At 41.3% G+C, this 23,681-nt stretch overlaps 4 long non-coding RNA genes across 4 annotated transcripts; 3 read left to right on the top strand and 1 right to left on the bottom strand.

The window, feature by feature from the left end:
• Nucleotides 1–22,317, bottom strand: LOC127922399 (uncharacterized). The gene is made up of 3 exons (XR_008111168.1): nt 22,223–22,317; nt 1,241–1,549; nt 1–106 (listed from the first exon to the last, which is right to left on the bottom strand). It is a non-coding gene; the product is annotated as an uncharacterized LOC127922399 (long non-coding RNA).
• Nucleotides 2,406–5,145, top strand: LOC127922398 (uncharacterized). The gene is made up of 6 exons (XR_008111167.1): nt 2,406–2,584; nt 2,771–2,809; nt 3,226–3,588; nt 3,667–3,752; nt 3,830–3,958; nt 4,984–5,145. It is a non-coding gene; the product is annotated as an uncharacterized LOC127922398 (long non-coding RNA).
• On the top strand, nt 6,244–6,759 carry LOC127922400 (uncharacterized). Its single transcript, XR_008111169.1, has 3 exons — nt 6,244–6,402; nt 6,454–6,528; nt 6,575–6,759. It is a non-coding gene; the product is annotated as an uncharacterized LOC127922400 (long non-coding RNA).
• Nucleotides 7,780–9,482, top strand: LOC127922401 (uncharacterized). Its single transcript, XR_008111170.1, has 3 exons — nt 7,780–8,102; nt 8,317–8,661; nt 8,731–9,482. It is a non-coding gene; the product is annotated as an uncharacterized LOC127922401 (long non-coding RNA).
• Nucleotides 22,318–23,681: the final 1,364 nt, after the last annotated feature.

Raw genomic sequence — 23,681 nt, 5'->3', positions numbered from 1 at the left:
CTCCCAGAACAGATGTTCCTAAACTCTAATTAGAGCCCAGGACTCTGAACACCGGTCCTCTCTCTCCCAGAACAGATGTTCCTAAACTCTAATTAGAGCCCAGGACCTCTGAACACCGGTCCTCTCTCTCCCAGAACAGATGTTCCTAAACTCTAATTAGAGCCCAGGGACTCTGAACACCGGTCCTCTCTCCCAGAACAGATGTTCCTAACTCTAATTAGAGCCCAGGGACTCTGAACACCGGTCCTCTCTCTCCCAGAACAGATGTTCCTAAACTCTAATTAGAGCCCAGGACTCTGAACACCGGTCCTCTCCTCCCAGAACAGATGTTCCTAAACTCTAATTAGAGCCCAGGACTCTGAACACTGGTCCTCTCTCCCAGAACAGATGTTCCTAAATCTAATTAGAGCCCAGGGACTCTGAACACCGGTCCTCTCTCTCCAGAACAGATGTTCCTAAACTCTAATTAGAGCCCAGGACTCTGAACACCGGTCCTCTCTCTCCCAGAACAGATGTTCCTAAACTCTAATTAGAGCCCAGGGACTCTGAACACCGGTCCTCTCTCTCCCCAGAACAGATGTTCCTAAACTCTAATTAGAGCCCAGGACTCTGAACACCGGTCCTCTCTCTCCCAGAACAGATGTTCCTAAACTCTAATTAGAGCCCAGGACTCCTGAACACCGGTCCTCTCCCAGAACAGATGTTCCTAAACTCCTAATTAGAGCCCAGGACTCTGAACACCGGTCCTCTCCCAGAACAGATGTTCCTAAACTCTAATTAGAGCCCAGGACTCTGAACACCGGTCCTCCCAGAACAGATGTTCCTAAATCCTAGAGCCCAGGACTTCCTGAACACCGGTCCTCTCTCCCAGAACAGATGTTCCTAAACTCTAATTAGAGCCCAGGACTCTGAACACCGGTCCTCTCTCTCCCAGAACAGATGTTCCTAAACTCTAATTAGAGCCCAGGACTCTGAACACCGTCCTCTCTCTCCCAGAACAGATGTTCCTAAACTCTCCCAGGACTCTGAACACTGGTCCTTCTCCCAGAACAGATGTTCCTAAACTCTAATTAGAGCCCAGGACTCTGAACACCGGTCCTCTCTCTCCCAGAACAGATGTTCCTAAACTCTAATTAGAGCCCAGGACTCTGAACACTGGTCCTCTCTCCAGAACAGATGTTCCTAAAACAGGATGTCCTCTCTAAACAGATGTTCCTAAACTCTAATTAGAGCCCAGGACTCTGAACACCGGTCCTCTCTCTCCCAGAACAGATGTTCCTAAACTCTAATTAGAGCCCAGGACTCTGAACACCGGTCCTACGCCGTTTAAATGAAGTCGACTTTTACATTTCACCTTTCAGTCATGTAGATTTGATTATATACATATTAACAATGGGTTAGGGTTAACCCATATTAACAATGGGTTAGGGTTAACCCATATTAACAATGGGTTAGGGTTAACCCTAACCCATATTAACAATGAAGATATTAACTTACCATTGCTTGTTCGATTTTATTGTCGATGGCCACCAGACTGGCACCAGAAGAGCTGAAACACAAACAGATTAATTCAAACATTATGATGCATCGCCTGTAAGGATATCACTGGGGTTCGGACGACCTGACATGATGACTCCTTGCTGTCCCCAGTCCACCTCGCCATGCTGCTGCTCCAGTTTCAACTGTTCTGCCTTACTATTATTTTACCATGCTGGTCATTTATTAACATTTGAACATCTTGGCCATGTTCTGTTATAATCTCCACCCGGCACAGCCAGAAGAGGACTGGCCACCCCACATATGCTCTCTAATTCTCTCTTTCTTTCTCTCTCTCTCGGAGGACCTGAGCCCAAGGACCGTGCCCCAGACGACCTGACACGATGACTCCTTGCTGTCCCCAGTCCACCTGACTGTGCTGCTGCTCCAGTTTCAACTGTTCTGCCTTGTTATTATTCGACCATGCTGGTCATTTATTATTAATAATAATAATAATAATATATGCCATTTAGCATTTGAACATCTTGGCCATGTTCTGTTATAATCTCCACCCGGCACAGCCAGAAGAGGACTGGCCACCCCACATAGCCTGGTTCCTCTCTAGGTTTCTTCCTAGGTTTTGGCCTTTCTAGGGAGTTTTTCCTAGCCACCGTGCTTCTACACCTGCATTGCTTGCTGTTTGGGGTTTTAGGCTGGGTTTCTGTACAGCACTTTGAGATATCAGCTGATGTACGAAGGGCTATATAAATACATTTGATTTGATGTTGACCCGGTAGGTATTAGATATCACTGGGGTTCTGACAGATGTTGGCACTGGGGTCCTGACAGATGTTGAGGTAGGTATATCACTGGGGTCCTGACAGATGTTGACCCGGTAGGTATTAGATATCACTGGGGTTCTGAGATGTTGACCCGGTGGGTATTAGATATCACTGGGGTTCAGATGTTGACCCGGTAGGTATTAGATATCACTGGGGTTCTGACAGATGTTGACCCGGTGGGTATTAGATATCACTGGGGTTCTGACAGATGTTGACCCGGTGGGTATTAGATATCACTGGGGTTCTGACAGATGTTGACCCGGTAGGTATTAGATATCACTGGGTTCTGACAGATGTTGACAGATATCACTGGGGTTCTGAGATGTTGACCCGGTAGGTAGTAGATATCACTGGGGTTCTGACAGATGTTGACCCGGTGGGTAGATATCACTGGGGTTGATGTTGACCCGGTGGGTATTAGATATCACTGGGGTTCAGATGTTGACCGGTAGGTATTAGATATCACTGGGGTTCAGATGTTGACCCGGTAGGTAGTAGATATCACTGGGGTTCAGATGTTGACCCGGTGGGTATTAGATATCACTGGGGTTCAGATGTTGACCCGGTGGGTATTAGATATCACTGGGGTTCAGATGTTGACCCGGTGGGTATTAGATATCACTGGGGTTCAGATGTTGACCCGGTGGTATTAGATATCACTGGGGTTCAGTTGACAGATGTTGACCGGTGGGTAGTAGATATCACTGGGGTTGACAGATGTTGACCCGGTGGGTATTATCACTGGGGTTCTGACAGATGTTGACCCGGTCATTAGATATCACTGGGGTTCTGACAGATGTTGACCCGGTAGGTATTAGATATCACTGGGGTTCACTGGGGTTCAGACAGATGTTGACCCGGTAGGTAGTAGATATCACTGGGGTTCTGACAGATGTTGACCGGGTAGGTAGTAGATATCACTGGGGTTCTGACAGATGTTGACCCGGTGGGTATTAGATATCACTGGGGTTCTGACAGATGTTGACCCGGTAGGTATTAGATATCACTGGGGTTCAGATGTTGACCCGGTAGGTATTAGATATCACTAGGGTTCAGACAGATATTGACCCGGTAGGTATTAGATATCACTGGGGTTCAGATGTTGACCCGGTAGGTATTAGATATCACTAGGGTTCAGATGTTGACCCGGTAGGAATTAGATATCACTGGGGTTCAGATGTTGACCCGGTAGGTATTAGATATCACTGGGGTTCAGATGTTGACCCGGTAGGTATTAGATATCACTGGGGTTCAGATGTTGACCCGGTGGGTATTAGATATCACTGGGGTTCAGATGTTGACCCGGTAGGTATTAGATATCACTGGGGTTCAGATGTTGACCCGGTAGGTATTAGATATCACTGGGGTTCTGACAGATGTTGACCCGGTGGGTATTAGATATCACTGGGGTTCTGACAGATGTTGACCCGGTAGGTATTAGATATCACTGGGGTTCAGATGTTGACCCGGTGGTATTAGATATCACTGGGGTTCAGATGTTGACCCGGTAGGTATTAGATATCACTGGGGTTCTGACAGATGTTGACCCGGTGGGTATTAGATATCACTGGGGTTCTGACAGATGTTGACCCGGTAGGTATTAGATATCACTGGGGTTCTGACAGATGTTGACCCGGTGGGTATTAGATATCACTGGGGTTCAGATGTTGACCCGGTAGGTATTAGATATCACTGGGGTTCTGACAGATGTTGACCCGGTAGGTATTAGATATCACTGAGATGTTGACCCGGTAGGTATTAGATATCACTGGGGTTCTGACAGATGTTGACCAGATGTTGACGGTAGTAGGTATCACTGGGGTTCTGAGATACCCGGTGGGTATTAGATATCACTGGGGTTCAGATGTTGACCCGTAGATGTTGACCGGTATTAGATATCACTGGGGTTCTGACAGATGTTGACCCGGTAGGTATTAGATATCACTGGGGTTCTGACAGATGTTGACCCGGTAGGTATTAGATATCACTGGGGTTCTGACAGATGTTGACCGGTAGGTATTAGATATCACTGGGGTTCAGATGTTGACCCGGTGGGTATTAGATATCACTGGGGTTCTGACAGATGTTTAGACCCGGTAGGTGGGCATAGATATCACTGGGGTTCACAGATGTTGACCCGGTAGGTAGTAGATATCACTGGGGTTCTGGGATGTTGACCCGGTAGGTACACTAGATGTTGACCCGGTAGGTATTAGATATCACTGGGGTTCACCCGGTAGGTATGATTGGGGTTCACCCGGTGGGTATTAGATATCACTGGGGTTCAGATGACAGATATCACTGGGGTTCACAGATGTTGACCCGGTAGGTATTAGATATCACTGGGGTTCTGATGTTGACCCGGTGGGTATTAGATATCACTGGGGTTCAGATGTTGACCCGGTAGGTATTAGATATCACTGGGGTTCTGACAGATGTTGACCCAGATGTTGACCCGGTGGGTATTAGATATCACTGGGGTTCAGATGTTGACCCGGTGGGTATTAGATATCACTGGGGTTCAGATGTTGACCCGGTGGGTATTAGATATCACTGGGGTTCTGACAGATGTTGACCCGGTGGGTATTAGATATCACTGGGGTTCTGACAGATGTTGACCCGGTGGGTATTAGATATCACTGGGGTTCAGATGTTGACCCGGTAGGTATTAGATATCACTGGGGTTCTGACAGATGTTGACCCGGTGGGTAGTAGATATCACTGGGGTTCTGACAGATGTTGACCCGGTAGGTATTAGATATCACTGGGGTTCTGACAGATGTTGACCCGGTAGGTATTAGATATCACTGGGGTTCTGACAGATGTTGACCCGGTAGGTATTAGATATCACTGGGGATGTTGACCCGGTGATATCACTGGGGTTCATGTTGACCCGGTGGGTATTAGATATCACTGGGGTTCTGACAGATGTTGATATCACATCTGGGGTTCCGGTGACCCGGTATTAGATATCACTGGGGTTCAGATGTTGACCCGGTGGGTATTAGATATCACTGGGGTTCTGACAGATGTTGACCCGGTAGGTATTAGATATCACTGGGGTTCTGATGTTGACCCGGTAGGTATTAGATATCACTGGGGATTCTGGGTATTAGATATCAGATGTTGACCGGTGGATAGATATCACTGGGGTTCTGACAGATGACCCGGTAGGTATTAGATATCATTCTGAACTCTTAATAAACTGATTTCTGCTTTTCCATCACATTAAAACTGGGGTTCGGACTGAATGAAGTTCAATGTTGACCAGGTATTACACTTTAATATATAGCTAGAAGATTATTAGTGTTGGGGTTTAACTATCAGGTTATTGTTGTGGTTGCTTTTAGCTACAAGGTTGACCCGGGGTATTAACTATCAGGTTATTGGGGTTCAGATGTTGAGCCGGTTAGCTACAAGGTTGGGGTTTGACTATCAGGTTATTTTTGTGAGGTGGATTTAGATATCAAGGGGTTGGATGGTTTTAACTATCAGGTTATTTTTGTGAGGCTTTAGCTTCAGATGTTGGGGTTTAACTATCAGGTTATTGTTGTGAGGCTTTAGCTACAAGGTTGACCCGGGGTTTAACTATCAGGTTATTGTTGACCCGGGTGGGCTTTAGCTACAAGGTTGACCCGGGTTTAACTATCAGGTTATTGTTGTGAGGCTTTAGCTACAAGGTTGACCCGGGTTTAACTTCTGAACTCAGGTTATTGTTGTGGGGCTTTAGCTACTAAGGTTGGGGTTTAACTATCAGGTTATTGTTGTGAGAGCTTTAGCTACAAGGTTGGGGTTTAACTATCAGGTTATTGTTGTGGGCTTTAGCTACAAGGTTGGGGTTTAACTATCAGGTTATTGTTGTGGGCTTTAGCTACAAGGTTGGGGTTTAACTATCAGGTTATTTTGTGAGGCTTTAGCTACAAGGTTGGGGTTTAACTATCAGGTTATTGTTGTGAGGCTTTAGCTACAAGGTTGGGGTTTAACTATCAGGTTATTGTTGTGAGGCTTTAGCTACAAGGTTGGGGTTTAACTATCAGGTTATTGTTGTGAGGCTTTAGCTACAAGGTTGGGGTTTAACTATCAGGTTATTGTTGTGAGTGAGGCTTTAGCTACAAGGTTGGGGTTTAACTATCAGGTTATTGTTGTGAGGCTTTAGCTACAAGGTTGGGGTTTAACTATCAGGTTATTGTTGTGAGGCTTTAGCTACAAGGTTGGGGTTTAACTGTCAGTTATTGTTGTGAGGCTTTAGCTACAAGGTTGGGGTTTAACTATCAGGTTATTGTTGTGAGGCTTTAGCTACAAGGTTGGGGTTTAACTATCAGGTTATTGTTGTGAGGCTTTAGCTACAAGGTTGGGGTTTAACTATCAGGTTATTGTTGTGAGGCTTTAGCTACAAGGTTGGGGTTTAACTATCAGGTTATTGTTGTGAGGCTTTAGCTACAAGGTTGGGGTTTAACTGAGGTTATTGTTGTGAGGCTTTAGCTAAATGATTTACAAGGTTGCAGAGCTCATCACGTTATAACCCCTATCAATACTGCAGAGCTCATTGTTGAACCCTCAATACTGCAGAGCTCATCACGTTAGCCCCTCAATACTGCAGAGCTCATCTAAACCCCCAATACTGATTTATGAACCTCACGAGCATGCGGAAACGTTCAACACTGCAGAGCTCATCACGTTATGAACCCCTCAATACTGCAGAGCTCATCACGTTATGAACCCCTCAATACTGCAGAGCTCATCACGTTATGAACCCCTCAATACTGCAGAGCTCATCACGTTATGAACCCCTCAATACTGCAGAGCTCATCACGTTATGAACCCCTCAATACTGCAGAGCTCATCACGTTATGAACCCCTCAATACTGCAGAGCTCATCACGTTATGAACCCCTCAATACTGCAGAGCTCATCACGTTATGAACCCCTCAATACTGCAGGTCAGCCTCAAGACCACACCACATAAAAGCATAGAAACATCCTCATCATCCTCATACATTGAAATCCAATTCAAACCGCCACGGTCCCATTCATTCAATGCATAGCCATATTCTATTGTCTTTGAAAATGAATGAAAAGTTTGATAAATAAGCTAGGAAACCATTTTACCTATTGTCAAGCCTGACTGGAGTTGTCTCTTTTGCAAGCACAGATGACAGAAAAGAGATAGATAAATTCCTCAGTTGCCAAAAACCAACGTCCATCTCCACTGTATACAATTGGGAATTCATAATTTTGTTGTCCATTAACACCAAAAGGCAATACTTCAAATGTAGAAAATGTCCAGTATAATTAATAAAAGTAAAAAAAAATATACAAACAGAATTGGCAGGAATTCTGTTCTCTGGTCACTACAAGGTGGCAACCGGGGCAGCCCTGCTCATGTACCGACGCGGAACCAAGAATAAGCACAGTGAGACTGACTAGCTCTGCTAAGCCGGGAATCTGCAGCTCCTGTCCCAACTGCAGAAATGATGCCATTGGCAGAGAGAGAGACCTAATTTTAATAATTTAAGTGGCAACGCCCCACCTGTGACCCAGTTTCATATGTAACTGTCCCGAACACTGCCATTCAAAACACACAGAGAACATAGGAAGCAGCCCGGGACAGGATGAGGAGTTCTCACTGGGAAACCGTTAGGAAACCTTTCTCCAATACTTCTTGTTTCTTAATTAAAAATGTTACTGTCAGCTTCAACCTTTGTCATCTTCAATGTAACTAAAATGAACAGGGTTAGGGTTATAGAGGATCCACTGCAGTGGGAGTTGTGACTGTACTCTATAGGTGTAACCATAAACAGGGTTAGGGTTATAGAGGATCCACTGCAGTGGGAGTTGTGACTGTACTCTATAGGTGTAACCATAAACAGGGTTAGGGTTATAGGGATCCACTGCAGTGGGAGTTGTGACTGTACTCTATAGGACAGGTGTAACCATAAACAGGGTTAGGGTTAAGGGATCCACTGCAGTGGGAGTTGTGACTGTACTCTATAGGATAGGTGTAACCATAAACAGGGTTAGGGTTATAGGGGATCCACTGCAGTGGGAGTTGTGACTGTACTCTATAGGTGTAACCATAAACAGGGTTAGGGTTATAGGGGATCCACTGCAGTGGGAGTTGTGACTGTACTCTATAGGTGTAACCATAAACAGGGTTAGGGTTATAGGGGATCCACTGCAGTGGGAGTTGTGACTGTACTCTATAGGTGTAACCATAAACAGGGTTAGGGTTATAGGGGATCCACTGCAGTGGGAGTTGTGACTGTACTCTATAGGTGTAACCATAAACAGGGTTAGGGTTATAGGGGATCCACTGCAGTGGGAGTTGTGACTGTACTCTATAGGTGTAACCATAAACAGGGTTAGGGTTATAGGGGATCCACTGCAGTGGGAGTTGTGACTGTACTCTACAGGTGTAACCATAAACAGGGTTAGGGTTATAGGGGATCCACTGCAGTGGGAGTTGTGACTGTACTCTATAGGTGTAACCATAAACAGGGTTAGGGTTATAGGGGATCCACTGCAGTGGGAGTTGTGACTGTACTCTATAGGTGTAACCATAAACAGGGTTAGGGTTATAGGGGATCCACTGCAGTGGGAGTTGTGACTGTACTCTATAGGTGTAACCATAAACAGGGTTAGGGTTATAGGGGATCCACTGCAGTGGGAGTTGTGACTGTACTCTATAGGTGTAACCATAAACAGTCTCCTGTTTGAAAACACCAACAAACTAAAAAACGTTGGCACCTTTGTGTAGAAATGCTAACCGTCATCACAGAACAGATGGATCAGAAATAGAGCAGGGTGAAACGAGGCTAAGGAGTTAGTCACTAACCTACATGTAGCCTTATGAAATGAGAGACAGAAACAACCTAGATCCAAATATAAAGGTCCTGAACAACTGACATGTCCCCCCCTCTAACAGACACAATACATTGTCATCCTTACCTCTTAAAACAACAGTCAATGTTCAGATAGTGATATATCCTACATAAAAGGGCTCTACAGTGCTAGCAGCTCTATTAAAACAACAGTCAATGTTCAGATAGTGATATATCCTATATAAAAGGGCTCTACAGTGCTAGCAGCTCTATTAAAACAACAGTCAATGTTCAGATAGTGATATATCCTATATAAAAGGGCTCTGCTAGCAGCTCTATTAAAACAACAGTCAATGTTCAGATAGTGATATATCCTACATAAAAGGGCTCTGCAGTGCTAGCAGCTCTATTAAAACAACAGTCAATGTTCAGATAGTGATATCCTATATAAAAGGGCTCTACAGTGCTAGCAGCTCTATTAAAACAACAGTCAATGTTCAGATAGTGGTATATCCTATATAAAAGGGCTCTACAGTGCTAGCAGCTCTATTAAAACAACAGTCAATGTTCAGATAGTGATATATCCTACATAAAAGGGCTCTGCAGTGCTAGCAGCTCTATTAAAACAACAGTCAATGTTCAGATAGTGATATCCTATATAAAAGGGCTCTACAGTGCTAGCAGCTCTATTAAAACAACAGTCAATGTTCAGATAGTGGTATATCCTATATAAAAGGGCTCTACAGTGCTAGCAGCTCTATTAAAACAACAGTCAATGTTCAGCGACTGTGCTCTAACTGTAAGCTCCTTTGTAATTCTGGATCAGCTTCTGTGCTGTTAGTTCATTTGGCGACCGCAGATTGGTTGAGTGAATACATGGGAACATTTTGTACTCAGTTGTACAATCAGAAGAGGATCCTTCCATGGTTCGATCTTATGCAAATATGAACACTCGTGCTGAGCGATTAACCAACATTTCAATCATTTTCAGTTTTCAAACAACTAAATTGGCCGAGGTCAGTTCAATTATTTTAATTGCATTTCTTCGTTTGTTTTCCTCTGTGAACTCGATAGAGATGAATCAGATCCAGAATGAACTGTGTGATGAGTCTGTCCGTCTGTCTGTCTGTAGGTATGTTAGACCAATCCCTGCCTGCGCCTGTAGCTACCCTGTCTCTTCTCATCAGCTCTCTCAAATGCGTGCACACACACCTAAGAGCACGACACACAAGAACACACACACACCTACCTAAGAGCACAACACACCTGAGTAAGACGCACAGAAAAAAACACAGCAGAGCACAGTCTCAGCTCAAGTAACGAATTGCAAAAATCTGGAACGAATTGCAAAAATCACTGAAGTTGGAGACATATCTCCCCCACTAACTTTAAGCATCAGCTGTCAGAGCAGCTTACCAATCGCTGCAGCTGTACACAACCAATCTGTAAATAGCCCATCCAACCAACTACCTACCTCATATTGGTTTTGTTTTTCTGCTCTTTTCCACACCAGTATCACTACTTGCACATCCTCATCTGCACATATATCACTCCAGTGTAAATTGCTACATTGTAAATACTCTGTCTCTGTTGGCCTATTTATTGCCTTACCCCCTTACTTCATTTGCACAAACTGTATACAGACTTTTCTATTGTGTTATTGACTGTACGTTTGTTTATCCCATGAGTAACTCTGTGTCGATGTTTGTGTCGCACTGCTTTGCTTTATCTTGGCCAGGTCGCAGGTGTAACTGAGAACTTGTTCTCAACTGGCCTACCTGGTTAAATAAAGGTGAAATAAAAATAAATAAAAAATACTGCTTTAAAGCAAATATCTGCAGCATTAGTAAAGATATGATCAATACATGTTGATGGTTTAATTCCTGTGCTGTTTGTAACTACCTGGTAGGTTGACTGACAACCTCATCCAGGTTGCAGGCTCTGGTTACAGTTTGAAGTTTTTTCCTTAGTGATAATATTAATATTTAAAATCCCCCAGAAAATATACTTTGTTGATATCACATACATTATCAAGCATTTCACACATATTATCCAGATACTGACTGTTAGCACTTGGTGGTCTATAGCAGCTTCCCACCAGAATGGGCTTTAGGTGAGGCAGATGAACCTGTAGCCATATTACTTCAACAGTATTTAACATTAGATGGTACCTAAGCTTTACAGGTAGCTGGTTCTGAATATAAACCGCAACACTGCCGCCGTTGGCATTGTTAACAGTTTCTGCTAGTTAGTTTTTGCTACCATCTGGGTTTTAGCTTGCTTGAGCCTGCTAACTGAGGAGTGTTAGTTCACCTGTTTCCATACATGTTTCATTTTTTAAAATTGTATCTTACAAAGGAGTTGTTTAATCTAACTGCTTAACTATTTATCTGTACATGGAACAACCATTTCTTTCTTCTAACCTTTACAGGAACATTTCACTGCACCTAATGTAGAAGGAAAAAGCTGTGTACATTTGCAAATACTGTGGCAAATCATGTGAAGAATGCAACAAAGGTGCAGAATCATCTGGCCAAGTGCATAAAGTTCCCTCAGCGTTCACAACAAGCAACCTCTGACAAAGTCCCTCTACTTCTAGTCGAAGTGAACATGATGAATGAGACACCTTATCGATAGCAACAGCTCACAGTCTTGGGAAGGTGTTCAACCTTCCCAAGTTCTCTCACGTCACCCCGCTCCTCCGCTCTCTCCACTGGCTTCCAGTTGAAGCTTGCATCCGCTACAAGACCATGGTGCTTGCCTACGGAGCTGTGAGGGAACGGCACCTCAGTACCTCCAGGCTCTGATCAGGCCCTACACCCAAACAAGGGCACTGCGTTCATCCACCTCTGGCCTGCTCGCCTCCCTACCACTGAGGAAGTACAGTTCCCGCTCAGCCCAGTCAAAACTGTTCGCTGCTCTGGCCCCCAATGGTGGAACAAACTCCCTCACGACGCCAGGACAGCGGAGTCAATCACCACCTTCCGGAGACACCTGAAACCCCACCTCTTTAAGGAATACCTAGGATAGGATAAAGTAATCCTTCTCACCCCCCCTAAAAGATTTAGATGCACTATTGTAAAGTGGCTGTTCCACTGGATGTCATAAGGTGAATGCACCAATTTGTAAGTCGCTCTGGATAAGAGTGTCTGCTAAATGACTTAAATGTAATGTTAAATGTTCCTGGAATCAGAAGTGTTTTTGACTCAATGGAGGAACAGTCAGAGAAATGCTGATGAATGTCTTGCTGCTCGAGCTGTGTATGCAACTGGTTCACCTCTGATGCTCACAGGCAATGTGTATTGGAAGAAATTTCTGAGTGTTCTTCTCCCAGCATACACCCCTCCAACCAGACATGCATTATCTACTAATTTGCTGGATGCAGAGTTCAACAGAGTTCAAGTGAAGGTCAAGCAAATCATAGAGAAAGCAGACTATTACAATCATCTCTGATTGGTGGGCGAATGTTCGTGGACAAGGAATAATTTAACTACATCATCTCCACCCCTCAACCAGTATTCTACAAGAGCACAGACACAAGGGACAACAGACACACCCGGTCTCTACATTGCAGATGAGCTGAAGGCAGTCATCAATGACCTTGGACCACAGAAGGTATTAGCACTGGTGACAGACAATGCTGCGAACATGAAGGCTGCTTGGTCCAAAGTGGAGGAGTCCAACCCTCACATCACACCCATCGGCTGTGCTGCTCATGCATTGAATCTGCTCCTCAAGGACATCATCCTCAAGAACAGGGCTCCGGGCAGCCGAGCGGAAATGGAGGAAAACCGCCTCCTGCGGACCTGGCATCCTTTCACTCCCTCCTCTCTACATTTTCCTCCTCTGTCTCTGCTGCTAAAGCCACTTTCTACCACTCTAAATTCCAAGCATCTGCCTCTAACCCTAGGAAGCTCTTTGCCACCTTCTCCTCCCTCCTGAATCCCCCCCCTCCTCCCTCTCTGCAGATGACTCCGTCAACCATTTTGAAAAGAAGGTCGACGACATCCGATCCTCGTTTGCTAAGTCAAACGACACCGCTGGTTCTGCTCACACTGCCCTACCCTGTGCTCTGACCTCTTTCTCCCTCTCTCTCCAGATGAAATCTCGCGTCTTGTGACGGCCGGCCGCCCAACAACCTGCCCGCTTGACCCTATCCCCTCCTCTCTTCTCCAGACCATTTCCTAGGATAAAGTAATCCTTCTCACCCCCCCCCTTAAAAGATTTAGATGCACTATTGTAAAGTGGCTGTTCCACTGGATGTCATAAGGTGAATGCACCAATTTGTAAGTCGCTCTGGATAAGAGCGTCTGCTAAATTACTTAAATGTAATCATGGCACTAAAAACAATGGAAACACTCTGCAAGAGAGCAAAATAAATGGTTAGGTGTGTTGGACCCCAAGTATGCTGGCAAGAGCATCCTGTCTGGTGCAGAGATCAACAAGGCCTATGGCGTCATCACTACCGTGTCTCGCCACCTTGGCCTGGATGAGGGCAAGGTTCTTGGCAGTCTGGCGAAGTACACAACCAAGCAAGGAATTTGGGATGGAGATGCAATATGGCAGTTGTGCCAACATATCTCATCAGCCACCTGGTGGAAGGGACTTTGTGGATCTGAGGCTCTTTCCCCTGTTGCCTCCATCATCCTCCAAATCCCACCAACATCAGCCGCCTCAGAGCACAACTGGTCCTTGTTTGGGAACACGCACACCAAAGCACACAACAGGCTGACCAATACAAGGGTTGAAAACTTGGTGGCCAGCCGGGAAATGTCATGCTATTAGAGCCTGACAACTAGCCATCCTCAACAAGGTTGGAAAGTGACAGTGAAGATGAGGCCTCAGAGTCTGATGTTCAAGGGGTGGACATTGAGGAGGTCCAGGTAGAAGACATGGAAGCCTGAGAGGAAGACAACCAAAGCTTTAGTTCCTAGACTATCATTTTACAGATGTATGTTGAAAATGTATTTGGGAGATGTGATGGATCATTCAATATTCCCTTTCTTTTGTTTTTCAGTGATATCATCCCATGTGAAGAGTCAACTAATTTGATTAAAGTTCAATTGATAACTAAATAGTTTTGGGGTTTTTTTTTATTGGAAAGATTTAATAATTTATTAAATTATGTCTACTAATGATAAGGTCTATGTTTCTGTCTCCATATGATATGGTAAATATATCCAATGCAAAAAACATCTACATTGAAATGGTATTAATATGATTTATCCCTATCTGGTATTGAAATGGTATTAATATGATTTCCCCTATCTGGTATTGAAATGGTATTAATATGATTTCCCCTATCTGGTATTGAAATGGGATTAATATGATTTCCCCTATCTGGTATTGAAATGGTATTAATATGATTTCCCCTATCTGGTATTGAAATGGTATTAATATGATTTCTCCCTATCCGGTATTGAAATGGTATTAATATGATTTCCCCTATCTGGTATTGAAATGGTATTAATATGATTTCCCTATCTGGTATTGAAATGGTATTAATATGATTTCCCCTATCTGGTATTGAAATGGTATTAATATGATTTATCCTATCCGGTATTGAAATGGTATTAATATGATTTCCCCTATCTGGTATTGAAATGGTATTAATATGATTTCCCTATCCGGTATTGAAATGGTATTAATATGATTTCCCTATCCGGTATTGAAATGGTATTAATATGATTTCCCTATCAGGTATTGAAATGGTATTAATATGATTTCCCCTATCAGGTATCATTGAAATGGTATTAATATGATTTCCCCTATCTGGTATTGAAATGGTATTAATATGATTTCCCCTATCTGGTATTGAAATGGTATTAATATGATTTCCCCTATCTGGTATTGAAATGGTATTAATATGATTTCCCCCTATCCGGTATTGAAATGGTATTAATATGATTTCCCAGGTATCTGGTATTGAAATGGTATTAATATGATTTCCCTATCTGGTATTGAAATGGTATTAATATGATTTCCCTATCTGGTATTGAAATGGTATTAATATGATTTCCCCTATCTGGTATTGAAATGGTATTAATATGATTTCCCTATCTGGTATTGAAATGGTATTAATATGATTTCCCCTATCCGGTATTGAAATGGTATTAATATGATTTCCCTATCCGGTATTGAAATGGTATTAATATGATTTCCTATCTGGTATTGAAATGGTATTAATATGATTTCCCCTATCTGGTATTGAAATGGTATTAATATGATTTCCCCTATCTGGTATTGAAATGGTATTAATATGATTTCCTATCTGGTATTGAAATGGTATTAATATGATTTATCCTATCTGGTATTGAAATGGTATTAATATGATTTATCCCTATCTGGTATTGAAATGGTATTAATATGATTTCCCCTATCCGGTATTGAAATGGTATTAATATGATTTCCCCTATCCTATTATATGATTTCTATCCGGTATTATGAAATGGTATTAATATGATTTCCCTATCTGGTATTGAAATGGTATTAATATGATTTCCTATCTGGTATTGAAATGGTATTAATATGATTTCCCCTATCTGGTATTGAAATGGTATTAATATGATTTCCCCTATCTGGTATTGAAATGGTATTAATATGATTTCCCCTATCTGGTATTAATATGATTTCCCCTATCTGGTATTGAAATGGTATTAATATGATTTCCCCTATCTGGTATTAATATGATTTCCCCTATCTGGTATTAATATGATTTCCCCTATCTGGTATTGAAATGGTATTAATATGATTTCCCCTATCTGGTATTGAAATGGTATTAATATGATTTCCCCTATCTGGTATTGAAATGGTATTAATATGATTTCCCTATCCGGTATTGAAATGGTATTAATATGATTTCCCCTATCTGGTATTGAAATGGTATTAATATGATTTCTCCCTATCTGGTATTGAAATGGTATTAATATGATTTATCCCTATCTGGTATTGAAATGGTATTAATATGATTTATCCCTATCTGGTATTGAAATGGTATTAATATGATTTCCCTATCCGGTATTAATATGATTTCCCTATCTGGTATTGAAATGGTATTAATATGATTTCCTATCTGGTATTGAAATGGTATTAATATGATTTCCCCTTCTGGTATTGAAATGGTATTAATATGATTTCCTATCATTGAAATGGTATTAATATGATTTATCCTATCTGGTATTGAAATGGTATTAATATGATTTATCCCTATCTGGTATTGAAATGGTATTAATATGATTTCCCTATCCGGTATTAATATGATTTCCCTATCCGTATTAATATGATTTCCCCCTATCCGGTATTGAAATGGTATTAATATGATTTCCCTATCTGGTATTGAAATGGTATTAATATGATTTATCCTATCTGGTATTGAAATGGTATTAATATGATTTCCCCTATCTGGTATTGAAATGGTATTAATATGATTTCCTATCTGGTATTGAAATGGTATTAATATGATTTCCCTATCCGGTATTATCCGGTATTAATATGATTTCCCTATCCGGTATTAATATGATTTTCCCTATCCGGTATTAATATGATTTCCCCTATCCGGTATTAATATGATTTCCTATCCGGTATTGAAATGGTATTAATATGATTTCTATCTGGTATTGAAATGGTATTAATATGATTTATCCCTATCCGGTATTGAAATGGTATTAATATGATTTCCCTATCCGGTATTGAAATGGTATTAATATGATTTCCCTATCCGGTATTGGAAATGGTATTAATATGATTTCCCTATCTGGTATTGAAATGGTATTAATATGATTTCCCCTATCCGGTATTAATATGATTTCCCCTATCTGGTATTGAAATGGTATTAATATGATTTCCCTATCTGGTATTGAAATGGTATTAATATGATTTCCCCTATCCGGTATTGAAATGGTATTAATATGATTTCCCCTATCCGGTATTGAAATGGTATTAATATGATTTCCCCTATCTGGAAATGGTATTAATATGATTTCCCTATCCGGTATTAATATGATTTCCCTATCTGGTATTGAAATGGTATTAATATGATTTCCCCCTATCTGGTATTGAAATGGTATTAATATGATTTCCCTATCCGGTATTAATATGATTTCCTATCCGGTATTAATATGATTTCCCTATCCGGTATTGAAATGGTATTAATATGATTTCCCCCTATCTGGTATTGAAATGGTATTAATATGATTTCCCCTATCTGGTATTGAAATGGTATTAATATGATTTCCCTATCTGGTATTGAAATGGTATTAATATGATTTCCCTATCCGGTATTGAAATGGTATTAATATGATTTCCCCTATCTGGTATTGAAATGGTATTAATATGATTTCCCCTATCTGGTATTGAAAATATGATTTCCCTATCCGGTATTAATATGATTTCCCCTATCCGGTATTAATATGATTTCCCCTATCCGGTATTAATATGATTTCCCCTATCCGGTATTAATATGATTTCCTATCCATTAATATGATTTCCCTATCTGGTATTGAAATGGTATTAATATGATTTCCCTATCTGGTATTGAAATGGTATTAATATGATTTCCCTATCTGGTATTGAAATGGTATTAATATGATTTCCCTATCAATTGAAATGGTATTAATATGATTTCCCTATCCGGTATTGAAATGGTATTAATATGATTTATCCCTATCCGGTATTGAAATGGTATTAATATGATTTCCCCTATCCGGTATTGAAATGGTATTAATATGATTTCCCTATCTGGTATTGAAATGGTATTAATATGATTTCCTATCTGGTATTGAAATGGTATTAATATGATTTCCCCTATCTGGTATTGAAATGGTATTAATATGATTTCCCTATCTGGTATTGAAATGGTATTAATATGATTTCCCCCTATCTGGTATTGAAATGGTATTAATATGATTTCCCTATCTGGTATTGAAATGGTATTAATATGATTTCCTATCTGGTATTGAAATGGTATTAATATGATTTCCCTATCTGGTATTGAAATGGCATTAATATGATTTATCCTATCTGGTATTGAAATGGTATTAATATGATTTCCCCTATCTGGTATTGAAATGGGATTAATATGATTTCCCTATCTGGTATTGAAATGGTATTAATATGATTTCCCCTATCCGGTATTGAAATGGTATTAATATGATTTCCCCCTATCCATTGAAATGGTATTAATATGATTTCCCTATCTGGTATTGAAATGGTATTAATATGATTTATCCCTATCTGGTATTGGAAATGGTATTAATATGATTTCCCCTATCTGGTATTGAAATGGTATTAATATGATTTCCCCTATCTGGTATTGAAATGGTATTAATATGATTTATCCCTATCTGGTATTGAAATGGTATTAATATGATTTATCCCTATCTGGTATTGAAATGGTATTAATATGATTTCCCCTATCTGGTATTGAAATGGTATTAATATGATTTCCCCTATCTGGTATTGAAATGGTATTAATATGATTTCCTATCTGGTATTGAAATGGTATTAATATGATTTCTATCTGGTATTGAAATGGTATTAATATGATTTCCCCTATCCGGTATTAATATGATTTCCCTATCCGGTATTAATATGATTTCCCCTATCTATGATTTCCCCTATCCGGTATTGAAATGGTATTAATATGATTTCCCCTATCTGGTATTGAAATGGTATTAATATGATTTCCCCTATCTGGTATTGAAATGGTATTAATATGATTTCCCCTATCTGGTATTGAAATGGTATTAATATGATTTCCCCTATCTGGTATTGAAATGGTATTAATATGATTTCCCCTATCTGGTATTGAAATGGTATTAATATGATTTCCCCTATCTGGTATTGAAATGGTATTAATATGATTTCCCCTATCTGGTATTGAAATGGTATTAATATGATTTCCCCTATCCGGTATTGAAATGGTATTAATATGATTTCCCCTATCTGGTATTGAAATGGTATTAATATGATTTCCCCTATCTGGTATTGATGGTGAATATGATTTCCCCCTATCCGGTAAATATGATTTCCCTTCCGGTATTAATATGATTTCCTATCTGGTATTGAAATGGTATTAATATGATTTATCCCTATCTGGTATTGAAATGGTATTAATATGATTTATCCCTATCTGGTATTGAAATGGTATTAATATGATTTCCCTATCTGGTATTGAAATGGTATTAATATGATTTCCCCCTATCCGGTATTAATATGATTTCCCTATCCGGTATTAATATGATTTCCCTATCCGGTATTAATATGATTTCCCTATCCGGTAAATATGATTTCCCTATCCGGTATTAATATGATTTCCCTATCTGGTATTGAAATGGTATTAATATGATTTCCCTATCTGGTATTGAAATGGTATTAATATGATTTATCCCTATCTGGTATTGAAATGGTATTAATATGATTTCCCCTATCTGGTATTGAAATGGTATTAATATGATTTCCCCTATCCGTATTGAAATGGTATTAATATGATTTCCCCTATCTGGTATTGAAATGGTATTAATATGATTTCTCCTATCCGGTATTGAAATGGTATTAATATGATTTCCCCTATCTGGTATTGAAATGGTATTAATATGATTTCCCTGGTATTGAAATGGTATTAATATGATTTATATCCGGTATTGAAATGGTATTAATATGATTTCCCCTATCTGGTATTGAAATGGCATTAATATGATTTATCCCTATCTGGTATTGAAATGGTATTAATATGATTTCCCCTATCTGGTATTGAAATGGTATTAATATGATTTCCCCTATCTGGTATTGAAATGGTATTAATATGATTTCCCTATCCGGTATTGAAATGGTATTAATATGATTTCCCTATCTGGTATTGAAATGGTATTAATATGATTTATCCCTATCTGGTATTGAAATGGTATTAATATGATTTCCCTATCCGGTATTGAAATGGTATTAATATGATTTCCCTATCTGGTATTGAAATGGTATGATGATTTCCCCTATCTGGTATTGAAATGGTATTAATATGATTTATCCCTATCTGGTATTGAAATGGTATTAATATGATTTCCCCTATCTGGTATTGAAATGGTATTAATATGATTTCCCCTATCTGGTATTGAAATGGTATTAATATGATTTCCCTATCCGGTATTGAAATGGTATTAATATGATTTATCCCTATCCGGTATTGAAATGGTATTAATATGATTTCCCTATCTGGTATTGAAATGGTATTAATATGATTTATCCCTATCCGGTAAAATGGTATTAATATGATTTCCCATATCTGGTATTGAAATGGTATTAATATGATTTCCCCTATCTGGTATTGAAATGGTATTAATATGATTTATCCCTATCTGGTATTGAAATGGTATTAATATGATTTCCCTATCTGGTATTGAAATGGTATTAATATGATTTCTATCTGGTATTGAAATGGTATTAATATGATTTCCCATATCTGGTATTGAAATGGTATTAATATGAATCTGGTATTGAAATGGTATTAATATGATTTCCCCTATCCGGTATTGAAATGGTATTAATATGATTTCTATCTTCCCACGGAAAGTTTCCACCTCTGAATATTCCCCAAAACGTAAACCCTAACAGCAACACAATTAGACCCAACCAAATCTTGAGAAAACAAAAAAGATAATTACTTGAAACATTTAGAAAGACAAAATAGTGGTGTAAACATTTAAATGACATTGGGATCACTAATGTTTAGAAAAAAATCCCTAACCGAAAAGTTTTTTTTTTTTTTTTACAACATTTTAAATCACAACACTACCACTAACAGGTCCCAAACATTATTATTACAAGCACCTCACGCAACAATGCTGTAACGTTAGGAGATATGCATCTTTCAAATGATTTGGCAAGGATATAAAGCACTCTGCACATCATCATCGTTAACAGTTGGAAAAATGTCAGAGAGTGAGACAGGGAAGAGACAGCAGCCCAGTCCTGTATGGCAAATACTATGAGTTCAATGAGAAGGTGGTGAAATAAATACTAATTTTGTGAGGTGGAATTAAGCTACAGTGGCAGTACAAAGGCAATGCTGAACCATCTGAAACACCATGAGACCCAACCGGTTGGTCACAGCAGCGGAATAAGGGACGGAGTGAAAGAAATCACAGTACTGATTCCAGAAATGATTGCAGTTGATATGCAGCCACTGTCAATGGATCAAATGCATTAAGAAGGAAAACAATTCCACAAATTAACTTTTAAAAAGGCACACCGGTTAATTGAAACACATTCCAGGTGACTACTTCATGAAGCTGGTTGAGAGAATGCCAAGAGTGTGCAAAGCTGTCATCAAGGCAACGGGTGACTACTTCATGAAGCTGGTTGAGAGAATGCCAAGAGGGTGCAAAGCTGTCATCAAGGCAAAGGGTGACTACTTTGAAGAATCTAAATGCCATATTTTGGTTTGTTGAACAAAGGGTTATTACATGATTATGAAGTGTTATTTCATAGTTTTGATTTGTTGAACATTATTTGGTTAATACATGATTATAGTCAAAAATAAAGAAAAATAAACTCTGGTGTGAAGTGTGTGTGTTTTGACTGTGTACTGTGTGTGTGTGTGTGTGTGTGTGTGTGTGTGTGTGTGTGTGTGTGTGTGTGTGTGTGTGTGTGTGATATATGAGGTTGGAATAATACTATGAAATTGTGAAAATGATGATAAAGCCCTTTTAGTGTAAGAGCTGTTTGAAAAGACCACCTGAAATTTCAGCCTGTTTTGGGTGGAGTTTTGGCCTGCCTAGTGTATAATATAGTATATTAGTATATTAGAACAATAACAAACAGTTCCAAACCTCTCTACCAATAACAGCTCATTCTCAGTTGTCTTCCCTCCCCACTCAGACCAGTCAGTCCTGGCTAAATTCTTGCTTGAGAAATTGCAGAAACTTTTGTTTGCTAAGAAGCTATTTGTTTATTTTATAGCATTTTAAATGTAAAACTATCACAGTAAGGTAGGACTACTTAATTGTTAAAATTGTTTAAAGCAGTCTGATGTCATATAGCCTCAGCTATCTTCAACAGTTCTAATTCCAACACAGAGGCCATCCATCCTTACCTGTCCTCCTCTCCATCTGCAGACTGTGTCCTCAGGCTTGCAGCAGCGGCCACTAAGGCACTGGCATCTCCAGCCATCCCCATGGAGCGACCCCCAGCCGAGGCAGCGTCAGCGGGGACTGGTGTTGGAACAGCAGCCTCTGGGCATCCTCCAGCTGGGATGCCGTTAGGGTGGGGATGCTTCCCCGTACAGAGCCCCGCTTTGGGCCAGGCTGGTGTGGCTGAGGGAACCCCGTGAGTCAGGAGGGCTGGAGGTCGGCACGGAGTGTGGTCACGAAAGGGGCGGAGGGGTGCTGGTGGTGAGGGTGCAGCTGCTGAGCTGGGAGGTTCTGGAGCTGACTCTGAAGGGGTTGAGGGACAGCAGCCGGGCCAGGCATGGACACCCCAAGAGAGCCAGGGTGTGGGGGAGGACCTGGGACTGGAGAGGAGCCGTAGGCTGGATGAAGTCTGGAGGCCGGCTGCCTGTCTGGCACACTGGGAACTGGGGTGTGGGGTAGCCTGTCTGGGCATGCTCCATATCATAGGGCATCTGCTGGGGCATGGCCTGACTCCGAGCGCCTGGGCATTCACCTCGGGGCTGCTGGTAGAGTACCATGGGGGACCATGCTGGTTTGCTGCAACAGGAGAGGGTTAGGGTCCTGAGGGACCATGTGGGCTTGCAGAGAATTCTGGACAGTCTCAGGACTGGTGTAGTCCTGGTGCTGGTATGGCTGCGAGGTCTGGGGTGCCACTGCTCCCGTCTCTATGCCTCCGTATTGGACAACACCGGCCACCACACTTCCATTCCCTGCTTGGCTCTCTGGGCCGCCAGTGCTGGGTACAGGGGCTGGGTCAGAAGTGGGCGCGGCAGGGAGAACCTCCTTCTCATAGTACTCAGTACACATCCATCTTCCCTTGCGGAACGGCTCTGAGTTAGAGTCCAGCTTCACCACTCTGAAGCGAGACCCCGGAGTGGCTTGGGTCTGAGTCTGTTGTGTCTGGGTGCTGGAGGTCACAGGCTGTGCCACTGCTACTGACATCCCAATCTGAGTGCCATTGGTGGGCCCTGTGACTCCAGGGAGAGCCCCTACTCCACTGGATGTCACTTGCCGGCCTCCACTACTGTCAAAGATTATTGGGCCCGCAGAGGGAGGGGCACCACTATCACTGACTATGGATGACACATCCATGCCTGGCGCAGCAGTGATGGTAACAGAGAACTGGGCAGTGGTATTCTGCACCAGACCCTGCCCCATCTGAGTCTGGTTGGGCCCAGCCATTTCAGAGGAACTGCCCCCTGCCATTGAGACAGTAAAGGCTGCTGGCACCACATTCTCTTGCAGATGATGCACAGTCCCATTCACCATGTTACCAGGCTGCGGAGGGCCCTGAGGCTGCAGTGGTTCGCACGGAGGGTCCTGGGGTAGGGAGTGAGGGTTCAGGGGTTCGTTAGGGGACACTGCGCCAGGGGTCTCCACCCC

The sequence above is a fragment of the Oncorhynchus keta genome, unplaced genomic scaffold, assembly GCF_023373465.1.
Source record: "Oncorhynchus keta strain PuntledgeMale-10-30-2019 unplaced genomic scaffold, Oket_V2 Un_contig_25583_pilon_pilon, whole genome shotgun sequence".
NCBI classification, from domain to species: domain Eukaryota; kingdom Metazoa; phylum Chordata; class Actinopteri; order Salmoniformes; family Salmonidae; genus Oncorhynchus; species Oncorhynchus keta.
This window is presented reverse-complemented; position numbering and strand designations above follow the sequence as displayed.